Below are 13,955 nucleotides of genomic sequence, written 5' to 3'. Positions count from 1 at the left end.
TAAAATACAGTTTTTAGGATCCTTTGGTAACTTGAAATCTTAGAGTTTTGCTGACTTAAGTTAAATGGTGGAAATTAATTGACTATCTAGGTCATTTCCAATTAAAGTAAAATACTGAAACATTAACTAATCAACATATGGCTCCCTATCACAGAATAAACTAAAGACTGGGTCTCTCAGTAAATATATTTTGTGCCACATTGAAAATTTTACTATAAGGAAGAATGTACTTCTAGAAATTATAAATAAATCTATAAATTTGTCAGTCCACAGATGCTAGTGTAATAGTTCTTAGTTTTCACTAGGAATTAAGCATTCTAAGGGTTAAGAATACTAATCATTATATGTAATTTAAAACTACTTAGAAATAATAAGGGTGAAAAGAAACAACTGTACGAAAAGTAGGCAAGAAAAGTAAGATGACTGATTATTCCAGAATGAGAAAGAGGAAAAAAAATAGAACAAAACCTGCATGAATGTTAAAACGTTGTAGAAGGTTTGTGAAAAAGGAATTGTGGGAAAGAAATTTTATGTGTGGTCAAACTGGCTAAGATTGGAATGGATTTATTTAAATTTTTTTAAAGTGAGTTTTAATATCAAAGGTACACTGATGCAGAACTAGAATTTGTTTTTTTCTGTTAAAAGAATGAAAGTTTTTTAAGGTATTGTTCTGTTCCTGTTAAGAGATTTTGAAAGGTTTTTCTTTAACTTTTAAGTAATCTGTTTAGAAAGCAAAGATTTTGTGTTTTACTTTGCTTCATGTTGTCTTTATCAAGTCTTTGATTACTTAAGAAAACTGAATCTTCTCAATATTAAAAGAGCTAAGTTTTGCTCACAACTATATAACCTTCTGTATTTGTCTTTAAAATCTTTTACTGTCACTTTGGTTAAACAGCTAATTAAGTATTGTTTCATGATGATCTGTGATCCTTTTTAATCAAGTGTCCAAAGCCTTTTGATATTTTTGACAAACGTCCCAAAATAAAATTCTAAATTAAGTCTTTTTGACCTCAAACTAATTTGGGGATTTTACAGAGGGCCCATGGAACATCTCAAAAAAATTGTTTTCTCTCCTTATAAAAAGAGAGATGTTAAACTAACTAGGCTTATTTGGTATGTTAAATTACATGGGAAGCATTTTCAAATAAGAAGTAATAATTATGCTATCTTTGTATGGATACATGGTATTAATATATGTTCCAGAAATTGTATAAAGTTCTGATTGTCCTGGTTTAGCATTTTCAGTTATAATTCTAGTTATTATCTTGAAATGCTGTATGTCACAGAAATACGCAAATTTCCTTGTCAATTGCATTATAATGAATTATCGTCAGATCTTTAACCATGGCCACTTTTATGTGTTTTGTTTTAGAGATATTGTTTCACTCTGCTTTTGTATCCTCAAGGAGACTCATGAAAAGAACTCTGACAAGTACAGGTTTCTGATAACTTTCAGATCATAAAACTGAACTGGGTAAGAATTCTCAGAACTGGTGGAAAAAGTAGATTCAAACAGAACAAGAATTAATTACACAGGAGTGAATGAACTGATGAGGATGGTTATCATTTGTATGACTTTTTGTTTGAAAAACTGCTGGTTCTTTAAGATTTAGTTTTCCCAGATTTAAGGAAACTTTTCCTCTTAATCTATCTATGACTTAAAAGCAATTTGGTAAAGTATATCTTTTGGAACTAAGATAAAACAATTACTTTTCCTCCCTACCTGGACCCTCCAGAATTTGGAAACTTGGTGAGTATACTTATTTCAAGCAGTACAGTTATTTGCATAAATTCAACAAGAAACTGTTCTCGTAAAGGATACAAATGGAGGCTGGTTATATTACGAAGGCTTTGACTGGAATGTCATGTTTGAGAGAGATGTGCGTAGACTCAGATATGACCAGGCAGCTTTAAAGAGCTAAGTTTGACTTTATGGAGCCAATAAATCCCCCTGGAAAAATCGTCTTGGTACAGGGTTCCTGGCAGATTTGCCAGCTGAGCAAGGAAGGTCACTTCCTGTCAGGCTCAATAACCTCAGGATATTTGGGGGACCTTGAGAAGAGAGGAATTCACCCAAACTACAGGTATGGCTGGCAAAATCTGATGGCAAGTCTTTGGCTTAGCTTCCTATCCTTGAGAGGCTTTTAAGAGTTCAATCTGAGAATCATTATGAAATATGCCAGCAAAGCAGACTCAAAAAGAGCCTATATGGTCAGTCAGTATTCCTGCAGCACTTATGAAAATTGTCAGGCCACATTTAATGAAAACAAATTAGTTGTACTGTGATTATATTTGGTAAGAATAGGGGTGACTATAGGGAGAAAAATTATGTTTACACCTTTGTAGGTAGTAGATTCCAGTCCTGTTATTTGTCCTTAAGGTTTTGTTATATACCTGAAAATTGGACTGAATTCCAAATTCTTCTAGCTTCTTCAAATATCTGGCTGCCACTCTCCAAACTAACATTTCCAATTTTCTCATGCCCTTTTGATTGGAATCACTAAGAACAAAGTCTGTCTTTGAACCTCCTTAGTAGGCACTGTACCAGGTCCTCCTCACTACCTAGACAGCAGCCAAACTTCAGGGATTTCAACCTTGGGTCCCCAACTCCCAATTAAAAAGGACTCCTTCTTCAGACTCTTGGAACTGTACACCAGCTGGAGATCTAAAATGAAAATTGACTAGGGAGGTTTCTCCCAAGAAGCAGAGGACAGCTTGGGTAGGCAGCTCAACCAAGATTATAGATAAAGATCTTCATCTCCAATATGAAACCTTTATTCTATTGCCTTTTTGCTGCTGATTGCTTTTCTCTCTGTTAATGTAGGGGAAGGGAGTGTTCCTTAACTCTGGCAACTATCCCTGAATCTGCTGCTAAAGCAACAACTGCCCAACAAAAGTCCTTAGACTCGGACTTCCCTGGTGGCGCAGTGGTTGAGAGTCTGCCTGCCGATGCAGGGGACACAGGTTCGTGCCCCGGTCTGTGAAGATCCCACATGCCGCGGAGCGGCTGGGCCCGTGAGCCATGGCCGCTGAGCCTGTGCATCTGGAGCCTGTGCCCCGCAATGGGGGAGGCCACAACAGTGAGAGGCCCGTGTACTGCAAAAAAAAAAAAAAATCCTTAGACTCTCTGACCAAAGTTTATATATGGTCAATTGGCTTAAGAAAGTGACTTGTTCGGGCTTCCCTGGTGGCGCAGTGGTTGAGAGTCTGCCTGCTGATGCAGCGGACACGGGTTCATGCCCCGGTCCGGGAGGATCCCACATGCCGCGGAGCAGCTGGGCCCGTGAGCCATGGCCACTGAGCCTGCGCGTCCGGAGCCTGTGCTCTGCAATGGGAGAGACCACAACAGCAAGAGGCCCGCGTACCACAAAAAACAAACAAAAAAAGAAAGTGACTCATTCAATGGGGTCTTTCTTTGACTTATTTGATTTTGATTGGTTTGGTTCTTGGGGACCATAGCTACAAACTGCACTCCAGACGTTAGGAATTATCCTTCTAAGAATAATCATAATAGTCTCCCTGGTGCTCTGTATTCTCCCAAAAGTTTTAAATGCATGTTTGCAGGCACTAATCATCAAGCAAATGATCTGTGTAAGGACAGAACATTGGAGCAAAGAGAATGACCAACTTAAAGAACATGACCACCACACAAAGATTCAGCAGTAACAGTGAGAACTCTAGAGTGGTAGCTGGGAGTGGCACTAAAACCTTAACTTTTGGGGCTTCCCTGGTGGTGCAGTGGTTGAGGGTCCGCCTGCCAATGCAGGGGACACGGGTTCGTGCCCCGGTCCAGGAAGATCCCACATGCCGTGGAGTGGCTGGGCCTGTGAGCCATGGCCGCTGAGCCTGCACGTCCGGAGCCTGTGCTCCGCAACGGGAGAGGCCACAGCAGTGAGAGGCCCGCGTACCACAAAAAAAAAAAAAAAAAATTTATCAAGTCTCTCAGATAAGCTGAGAGTCTGATCAAAAGGAGGAAACTGTTAAAAACAAAAACAAGACAATAAGCCCATAATGGAGTCACTTATGCTAAGCCCTGTGTCACCAAACCAAGGCTTAACTTAATTACAGTTTTGGCTCTCCAAGAAATGGAATCTTAAGCTAGTCAAGCAGGAATCCCCTGGTCAGCACTACTTTGGTAATCCGCCTGATAAACCCTGGCCATCACCTAAAGGAAATTAACTTTCAGCAATCCACCTGTTTTTTTGCCCAGCATAACTTTCTTATTCCTGCTCCTTTCTGGCTATAAATTCTGTATAGGCCCTCAGAGCTCCTTTCTATCTGCTAGATTGGATGCTGCCCAATTCAAATCAATTTTTGCTCAGAGAAACTCTTAAAATTTTTAATATCCCTCAGGTTATCTTTTAAGAGTGCCTAGTATAATTGTTGGCCCATAGTAGACACTCAATAAATTATTTTGACTAATTGAACCAGGAAGAATGTTTGGCAATTATAGGATGGATATTTGGGGCCATATAAAAAGAAATTTCTAGCAATAAATATTGGGCAAAAAAAAAAAAAGAATTAATCTGTCTGAATTAGGGTCTAGCCCAGGGCCCACCAAGAAAGGACATTCTATTAACTAATCCCCAGCTTCGGACTGAGCTCTGAAGTGTTTACCACTGGATAAGAGAGGAAATGAGAGGTATGGAAGTCAGGCAGAATAGATAAAAAGAATAAGAGCTAACAGCGCATAATACATGCCAGGCACAGTCCAGGACACTTTACATATATTAGCTTACTTAATCTTCACAACAACCTTCTGAGGGTCATTACTCCAGTTTTTAGAAAAGGAAATAAGCTCTGAGAGGTGAGGCAACTTGCCTAAGTTCATGTAGCCATTAAGTAGCTACACTGTTTCTCAGCGTAAATATAATTAGTGCCCTGGAGAAGAGAACTAAACAAAATAACATCAAATGTATTTAAAGGAATAATTCAAGAAAAACATTGAGAAACAAAAGATTTGAACTTATGTATTGAAAGTACACACTGTGTCCCTGGAAAAGCTTGATAGAGAATCAATATTACTAAGACAATAAAGTTACTAGGCTTTAAATATAAAGAAAGGAGGTAAAAGCAAAGCCGAGTTTTTAAAAAATACCAAATTTCTCTTATAAAAAGAGAGAAATCAACTGGCTTCCCATTACTCTATAGCAAGGTTCATCACTAGAAAACACTTGAGCAATATCAATAGAGTCTAATTTAAGAATTTCATATCCAACCTAACTGTCACTCAAGTATAAAAACACAAATACTTTTGGTCCTACAAGAGCTTAGGTAATACATTCCCCATGAGCCTTTCTTGAATAAGCTACCAAAGAATAAGCTTCAGCCAAGAAGTGAATAATGATGAGATGTTGGCAAAAATACTGGAATCGAATCCAATTTTCCACAGAATTAAGTACAAAACAACTGAAAATGTTATAAATGACAACTTAGAAATTATATAATTAGCCAAAATAAAAGCAAAAAGGAGAAATAAGTTGAAAGGTAATATTGGTACCCTGGTTTCCTCATGTTTTATGGTGGGAGATCAAAAGATGTTCTCTAAAACTGATCAATTGAGAATGCTTTAATTTAAAACAAACAATAACAACGTCAGAAAAGAAAACAAATTACATAGCTGCCCTTTCAGGTTAGGCTAATAAAGTTTTTTCAGTCTTTTCCTATTGGGATAAAGGAAGATGTATTTAGACAAAGTCCAAACGAAAAGAGGCTGTATCTGCATATGTGATGCAGGAGATAAATGAAGAGACAAGCCTGTACCATCTATTCCAGTGGAGTCCTGGGGATATTCTTACTGATTCTGATTGAAGGTAGAGGGCAGAAATACAAATTCCCTCATATTTAAAGCTACGGATGGGCTAGGTGAGGTGTAGGAGACAAGGCATAGGTCTCATATAAGGGCTAAAAAAGAGATCGCAGATGACAAAGATGGAGGGGTAGCAAAATAATGTATGGATGAGCGCTTTAGAGAAACTTAAATAGAAAATGAGCTATTGAAATCGTTTTATACACAATTTAAGTACCAATTTAAAGTTTAAAAAAATTTGCACCACTGCTCAAAACTTCTCCTCCAGTGCAAAGAGCTACCTAATCACCTTCCAGCAACATCCTACTTAGACTTCATGATTCAAGTGAATCCTGTCCCCCTAAGAAGCCTTGATCAGCTTCACTGCAAGTGAAATCTGCACTGCCTCTGTATGCTATGGCTGTAATGCTGTCTCTATCCTGCCCAAATGCAAGGGGCCATTGATTTAAACCCTCTCTTGACAACATCTTCTAATCCCTTCACCCTATATTCACTCACTCCAAAAGCCAGCAAATGTTTTTGAACAAAGAAGTACAGATGTTGAGTGTCTGCTGTGGGGGATGAGAGAGGTAGCTGAACAGACATTGAGAAAGACGTGGAATGACATTCACACCTCAGCTGAGGTTGAAAGCAATACATTTTTAGACATGACCAGGTGTGGTTGTGGGTAAAGAGGTCCACACTTGGATCTAATAGGCTTTAATCTCCTACCTTCCTGGTTTTGAACTCTAGCTCTATCGCTTCCTACAAGCTGCAGGTCACAAACTCAGCTGTGCACAAGATACAACGTTCCTTATTACTATGTCTTTCCTGCTTCCCCAGAGCTGTGTCTATGCTGTGAGGGGCTTACTTGGTACCAAGGCATCAGCAGACAGCCAGGGCTGGGGGTGGGGCCTCTGCTCCTGGGTGATTCTACCTGTCCTCACCGGCATCCCGGTAAAGCGTTTTTGTTTCTACGTGGTTTTCTGTCTAATCCACATGCAAGGCTGTGTCAGGCCAGTTTGCCTAAGCCCCCTTCTCCCAAGTCTACCCTGAGACATGGAACCCCAGAGTCCACCAAAGGTGGTCCAGGTCCCTCTGCTTTCAGATCCCCTTGAACTGTACGTATTTTCTTCTTGCTGCCAAGGGCTCAGCTCGAGGGAGAGGAGGACAGAGATCGATGTCAAGGTCTCCACTTCCAGTGTCCACTCTTCCCTCCTCCCTCTTCTCTTCCCTCTTCCTGGGAATATGTTTGAGTCTCGGTTTGGAGGGGAGGGAGGGACTGATCATGAGGTGCTCATCATTCAATGCATCTGGCCCTCTCAGCCTAGGCTTTTGAGACTCAAAAGCCAGTAACTGATTGATATTCATTGTGCCATCCCTTCTCAGAGCCAATAAGAATATTTTAGCTCACTGTGTGGTGGGGGAGGGGTCCCCAAGACCACTCCCAGGCTCAATTATTTGCAAGGAGTGCTGATAGGAATCTTCATAAAGTTGTACTCATGGCTATGATGCGTTAGAATGAAAAATACATACAGAGCAAAAGATGCGTGGGTAATCAAGTGCAAGCATCCAAGACTCCTTTCCCAGTGGAGTCACACAGGTTGTGCTTAATTCCCCCAACAATGGGTCGTGAATACCCATGTGAAGTGTCGTCTACCAGGGAAGCTCATTAGAGAGTCAGTGCCCAAGGATTTTGTTGGGGGCTGGTCACGCAGGCACTCTCTGCCTCGCAGGCACCAAAATCCAAGACTCCCAGAAGGAAAGCAGGTGTTCAGCATAAACCACATTGTTCATGCAAATAGTTTAGACACGGTGAGGCCGCTCTTTTCAGTGAAAGTGGTGGGAACCTCCCAAAATGCGAGTTACCAGACAACGGCCAAGGGCCAACCTTGTAAGCAGGCTGAGAGGAAGACCAGGGGATAAGCCTGAGTTAATATTTCAAAATATTATTTTGCCACAGATTTGTTACTCCCAGTTTATGGAAAAGCCAATAGAAGCTAGGAGAAGTAGAGGAACTGTTAAAAACAACCAACCAAAAAAGCAGTAAAGCTTATATTTAAAATTCCTAACTGCTCACCATTCCTGCCTCTATTTCCTGTCCCTCACCTTGTTTTTACCCTTATATCCCATCCTGCATCAACTTCATTACTTGTTCTTTTTTTTTTTTTAAAGGGCTTCAAATGCTTGGTTTATTTATTTATTTATTTATTTATGGCTGTGTTGGGTCTTCATTTCTGTGCGAAGGCTTTCTCTAGTTGTGGCAAGTGGGGGCCACTCTTCATCGTGGTGCGCGGGCCTCTCACTATCGCGGCCTCTCTTGTTGTGGAGCACAGGTTCCAGACGCGCAGGCTCAGTAGTTGTGGCTCACGGGCCTAGTTGCTCCGTGGCATGTGGGATCTTCCCAGACCAGGGCTTGAACCCATGTTCCCTGCATTAGCAGGCAGATTCTCAACCACTGCGCCACCAGGGAAGCCCCATTACTTGTTCTTTATTCATTGTTTCAAATCTCCTTCAACCTTTTTCTATAGAAAACGCACTGAATTACTTGAGTGTTCTTTCCGGCCCCCTTCACCACCACCCATGAGCTCCTGGAAGGGAGTTATGTCCCCTTGCTCATCCTCATAACCTAAGTAAATGAGTAATAGCATCTGTGAAAGGAAAAGCATTTCAAGATCAGAAACACAATACCTCTGAGAGCACTCAGAGCATACCTGAGTCGTCAACACAGAAGAGCATACCTGAACATCGTCAAGGCCGGGTGACAGCTGGTGATGCCACTTTCTCCACCTGACCTGGCATTCAATTTAGTCCCTTCAAGCCCAGTCCATCTTCTCATATGTGGGGCTCAGCAAGACTGTCCATTAAGTCATCCATTTATTTGAGAGGTCTGTTCTTAAATGAGAGAAGTGCCCCAGATGTACGTGCACTGATCAGCAGGTGGCTGCATCCAGGACAGGGGCTAAGGAGAGGAGAGCCAGAAGAAAAAAAAGCAAGAGTTGTAGTTTTTTTATTTTATTTATTTCTTTTTCTATTCTTTTCCCATTTAGGTTATTACAGAATATTGAGCAGAGTTCCCTGTTCTATACAGTAGGTCCTTGTAGGTTATCTATTTTAAATATAGCAGTGTCCATCCCAAACTCCCTAACTATCCCACTCCCCAACCCTTCCCCCCCCCGGTAACCATAAGTTCATTCTCTATGTCTGTGAGTCTGTTCCTGTTTTGTAGATAAGTTCATTTGTATCCTATTTTTTTTAGATTCCACATATAAGTGATATCATATGATATTTGTCTTTCTTTGTCTGGCTTACTTCACTTAGTATGATCATCTCCAGGTCCATCCATGTTGCTGCAAATGGCATTATTTCATTCTTTTAAAAAAAGCAAGAGTTATCAAAAGACTCCTTTAAATCATGAGCTGCAAGTGATTGTTCCCCTGGCTTGACCTGGCAGCCAATGCCCTCTGGCATCCTATGTTCACACCCTGCACTTCCAAGGGACCATCACCTGTCTGGACACCTGAACCGGTGTCAGCACGCGAGTAACACACAGGGGCCCTGATTTCTCAGTGAAGAGAAACCAGGAGCAGAGGTTTACCTTCACAAACAGTAGGCAGTCACACACAATGACAAGTGACCAGAGGAATAGGTAACCAGTGGATTTAAAGGAAACATCAGTAATATATGTAGTGTGCATCCAGGAGAGGGAGCAAATTGTTGGCTGGTGAATTTTCTCTCCAATTAAACAAGTAATGTGTGTCTGCATTTAGTCCTATAAATGAAAACGTATTCACCACAGAGGCATGAATCCTATTAGGCCCTCCTGTACATAAACTGTATGGGTGATTACCACTGATTACTGTACTATTAGAGACTTGTGTGTGGAGTGGCTTGATTGGAGCAGGCCTGGCTCCTGAAAGGGCTCCCATGTGCTTTGCCTGAATTGTGGGGAATCAGCCGGGCTTCACATTGCCTGGCAATTCAATTGTAGGTTTGAGTAGTTGCAGGTTGGGGGATGTAGATGCACACCATCAAATGGAATGCTTTCTTTACTTGGGTCAGAGAAAGGGAAAAGATATCCGTGGTGTCAAGGAGGCCTCAAGTGCAGAGGAGGCCTTGAGGGCAGAGCCTGTGTGCAGACCCAGCTGGCAGGTACCTCCCCAGATCACTGAATGACGCCTTTCCAGTGGACTCAGAGACTATGGTCCCTTTTATCTGTATTATTCAGAAAAATCACACCTGAAGCCTAAGCTGTTCCCTCTAGACATTTGTATCTCTTCAGAAATTACAAATGGAGGTAGACTAGGGAAGTAAGCTAAGGTCACCCGGGCTTTCACCACCATGCCTCTCCTTCCTGACCTGCAGACAGGCTCTGCAAGCTGCCTCTGACCACATCTTCTCCTTCCAGCTCATTCACTCCCTCTTTGCTCTTCCTCTGACATGGACTCTTGCTCTCCAACACTTACATTTCCTTCCATCCAAAACACGTGTGCTACCCCTATGTTCACAGCAGCACTATTCACAATAGCCAAGACATGGAAGCAACCTAAGTGTCCACTGACAGATGAACTAATAAAGATGTGGTACATATATACAATGGAATACTACTCAGCCATAAAAAATGAAAGAATGCCATTTTTAGCAACATGGATGGATCTAGAGCTTATCATAGTAAGTGATGTAAGTCAGAAAGACAAAACCATATGATATCACTTATATGTGGAATCTAAAATATGACACAGGCGGAGATCACCTTCCTCCCCACGGATACACCAGAAATACAGCTACACGTGGAACAATTCCTACAGAACACCTACTGAACGCTGGCAGAAGACCCCAGACCTCCCAAAAGGCAAGAAACTCCCCACATACCTGGGTAGGGCAAAGCGGAGAGATTCCCGCACAGAGGATCGGTGCCGAGCAGCACTCACCAGCCCGAGAGGCTTGTCTGCTCGCCCGCCGGGGCGGGCGGCGCTGGAAGCTGAGGCTCGGGCTTCGGTCAGAGCGCAGGGAGAGGACTGGGGCTGGCGGCGAGAACTCAGCCTGAAGGGGGCTAATGTGCCATAGCTAGCCGGGAGGGAGTCCGGGAAAACTCTGGAGCTGCCGAAGAGGCAAGAGACTTTTTCTTCCCTCTTGGTTTCCTGGTGCGCGAGGAGAGGGGATTAAGAGCGCTGCTTAAAGGGGCTCCACAGACGGGCGCGAGTCGCGACTGAAAGCGCGGAGCCCAGTGACGGGCGTGGGACGCTGGGGCTGCTGCTGCCGCTGCCAAGAAGCCTGTGTGCGAGCGCAGGTCACTGTCCACACCGCCCTTCCGGGAGCCTGTGCAGCCCGCCACTGCCGGGGTCCCGGGATCCAGGGGCGGCTTCCCTGGGAGAACGCACGGCGCGCCTCGGGCTGGTGCAACGTCACGCCGACCTCCGCCGCTGCAGGCTCGCCCCGCACTCCGTGCCCCTCCCTCCCGCCCGGCCTGAGTGAGCCAGAGTCCCCGAAGAGGCTGCTCCTTTAACCCTGTCCTGTCTGAGCGAAGAACAGACGCCCTCCGGCGACCTACACGCAGAGGCGGGGCCAAATCCAAAGCTGAGACCCAGGAGCTGTGAGAACAAAGAAGAGAAAGGGAAACCTCTCCCAGCAGCCTCAGAAGCAGCGGATTAAAGCTCCACAATCAACCTGATGTACCCTGAATCGGTAGAATACATGAATAGACAACAAATCATCCCAAATTGAGGAGCCAGGAGTCAGTGCTGTGCCTCTGAGGTGGGAGAGCCAACCTCAGGACACTGGTCCACAAGAGACCTCCCAGCTCCACACAATATCAAATGGCGAAAATCTTCCAGAGATCTCCATCTCAACACCAGCACCCAGCTTCACTCAACGACCAGCAAGCTACAGTGCTGGACACCCTATGCCAAACAACTAGCAAGACAGGAACACAACGCCACCCACTAGCAGAGAGGTGGCCTAAAATCATAAAAACTCCGCAGACACCCCAAAACACACCACCAGACGTGGACCTGCCCACCAGAAAGACAAGATCCAGCCTCATCCACCAGAACACAGGCACTAGTCCCCTCCACCAGGAAGCCTACACAACCCACTAAACCAACCTTAGCCACTGGGGACAGACACCAAAACCAACGGGAACTACGAACCTGCAGCCTGCAAAAAGGAGACCCCAAACACAGTAAGATAAGCAAAATGAGAAGACAGAAAAACACACAGCAGGAGAAGGAGCAAGATAAAAACCCACCAGACCTAACAAATGAAGAGGTAATAGGCAGTCTACCTGAAAAAGAATTCAGAATAATGATGGTAAAGATGATCCAAGATTCTATTTCCAAGATCCAAAATCTTGGAAATAGAATAGACAAAATGCAAGAAACAGTTAACAAGGACCTAGAAGAACTAAAGATGAATCAAGCATCAATTAAAAACACAATAAATGAAATAAAAAATACTCTAGATGGGATCAATAGCAGAATAACTGAGGCAGAAGAACGGATAAGTGAGGTGGAAGATAAAATAGTGGAAATAACTGCTGCAGAGCAAAATAAAGAAAAAAGAATGAAAAGAACAGAGGACAGTCTCAGAGACCTCTGGGACAACATTAAATGCACCAACATTCGAATTATAGGGGTTCCAGAAGAAGAAGAGAAAAAGAAAGGGACTGAGAAAATATTTGAAGAGATTATAGTTGAAAACTTCCCTAATATGGGAAAGGAAATAGTTAATCAAGTCCAGGAGGCACAGAGAGTCCCATACAGAATAAATCCAAGGAGAAATATGCCAAGACACATATTAATCAAACTGTCAAAAATTAAACACAAAGAAATCATATTAAAAGCAGCAAGGCAAAAACAACAAACAACACACAAGGGAATCCCCATCAGGATAACAGCTGATCTCTCAGCAGAAACTCTACAAGCCAGAAGGGAGTGGCAGGACATAATTAAAGTGATGAAGGAGAAAAACCTGCAACCAAGATTACTCTACCCAGCAAGGATCTCATTCAGATTTGATGGAGAAATTAAAACCTTTACAGACAAGCAAAAGCTGAGAGAGTTCAGCACCACCAAACCAGCTTTACAACAAATGCTAAAGGAACTTCTCTAGGCAAGAAACACAACAGAAGGAAAAGACCTACAATAACGAACCCAAAACAATTAAGAAAATGGGAATAGGAACATACATATCGATAATTACCTTAAATGTAAATGGACTAAATGCTCCCACCAAAAGACACAGACTGGCTGAATGGATACAAAAACACAGACCCATATATATGCTGTCTACAAGAGACCCACCTCAGACCTAGAGACACATACAGACTGAAAGTAAGGGGATGGAAAAAGATATTCCATGCAAATGGAAACCAAAAGAAAGCTGGAGTAGCAATTCTCATATCAGACAAAATAGACTTTAAAATAAAGACTACTAGAAGAGACAAAGAAGGACACTACATAATGATCAAGGGATCCATCCAAGAAGAAGATATAACAATTGTAAATATTTATGCACCCAACATAGGAGCACCTCAATACATAAGGCAAATACTAACAGCCATAAAAGGAGAAATCGACAGTAACACAATCATAGTGGGGGACTTTAACACCCCACTTTCACCAATGGACAGATCATCCAAAATGAAAATAAATAAGGAAACACAAGCTTTAAATGATACATTAAACAAGATGGACTTAATTGATATTTATAGGACATTCCATCCAAAAACAACAGAATACACATTTTTCTCAAGTGCTCATGGAACATTCTCCAGGATAGATCATATCTTGGGTCACAAATCAAGCCTTGGTAAATTTAAGAAAATTGAAATTGTATCAAGTATCTTTTCCGACCACAATGCTATGAGACTAGATATCAATTACAGGAAAAGAGCTGTAAAAAATACAAACACATGGAGCCTAAACGATACACTACTTAATAACGAAGTGATCACTGAAGAAATCAAAGAGGAAATTAAAAAATACCTAGAAACAAATGACAATGGAGACACGACAACCCAAAACCTATGGGATGCAGCAAAAGCAGTTCTAAGAGGGAAGTTTATAGCAATACAATCCCACCTTAAGAAACAGGAAACATCTCGAATAAACAACCTAACCTTGCACCTAAAGCATTTAGAGAAAGAAGAACAAAAACATCCCAAAGT

The sequence above is a fragment of the Hyperoodon ampullatus genome (genome assembly GCF_949752795.1).
Source record: "Hyperoodon ampullatus genome assembly, chromosome: 14".
NCBI classification, from domain to species: domain Eukaryota; kingdom Metazoa; phylum Chordata; class Mammalia; order Artiodactyla; family Ziphiidae; genus Hyperoodon; species Hyperoodon ampullatus.
Note: the sequence above shows the minus strand (reverse complement) of the source record.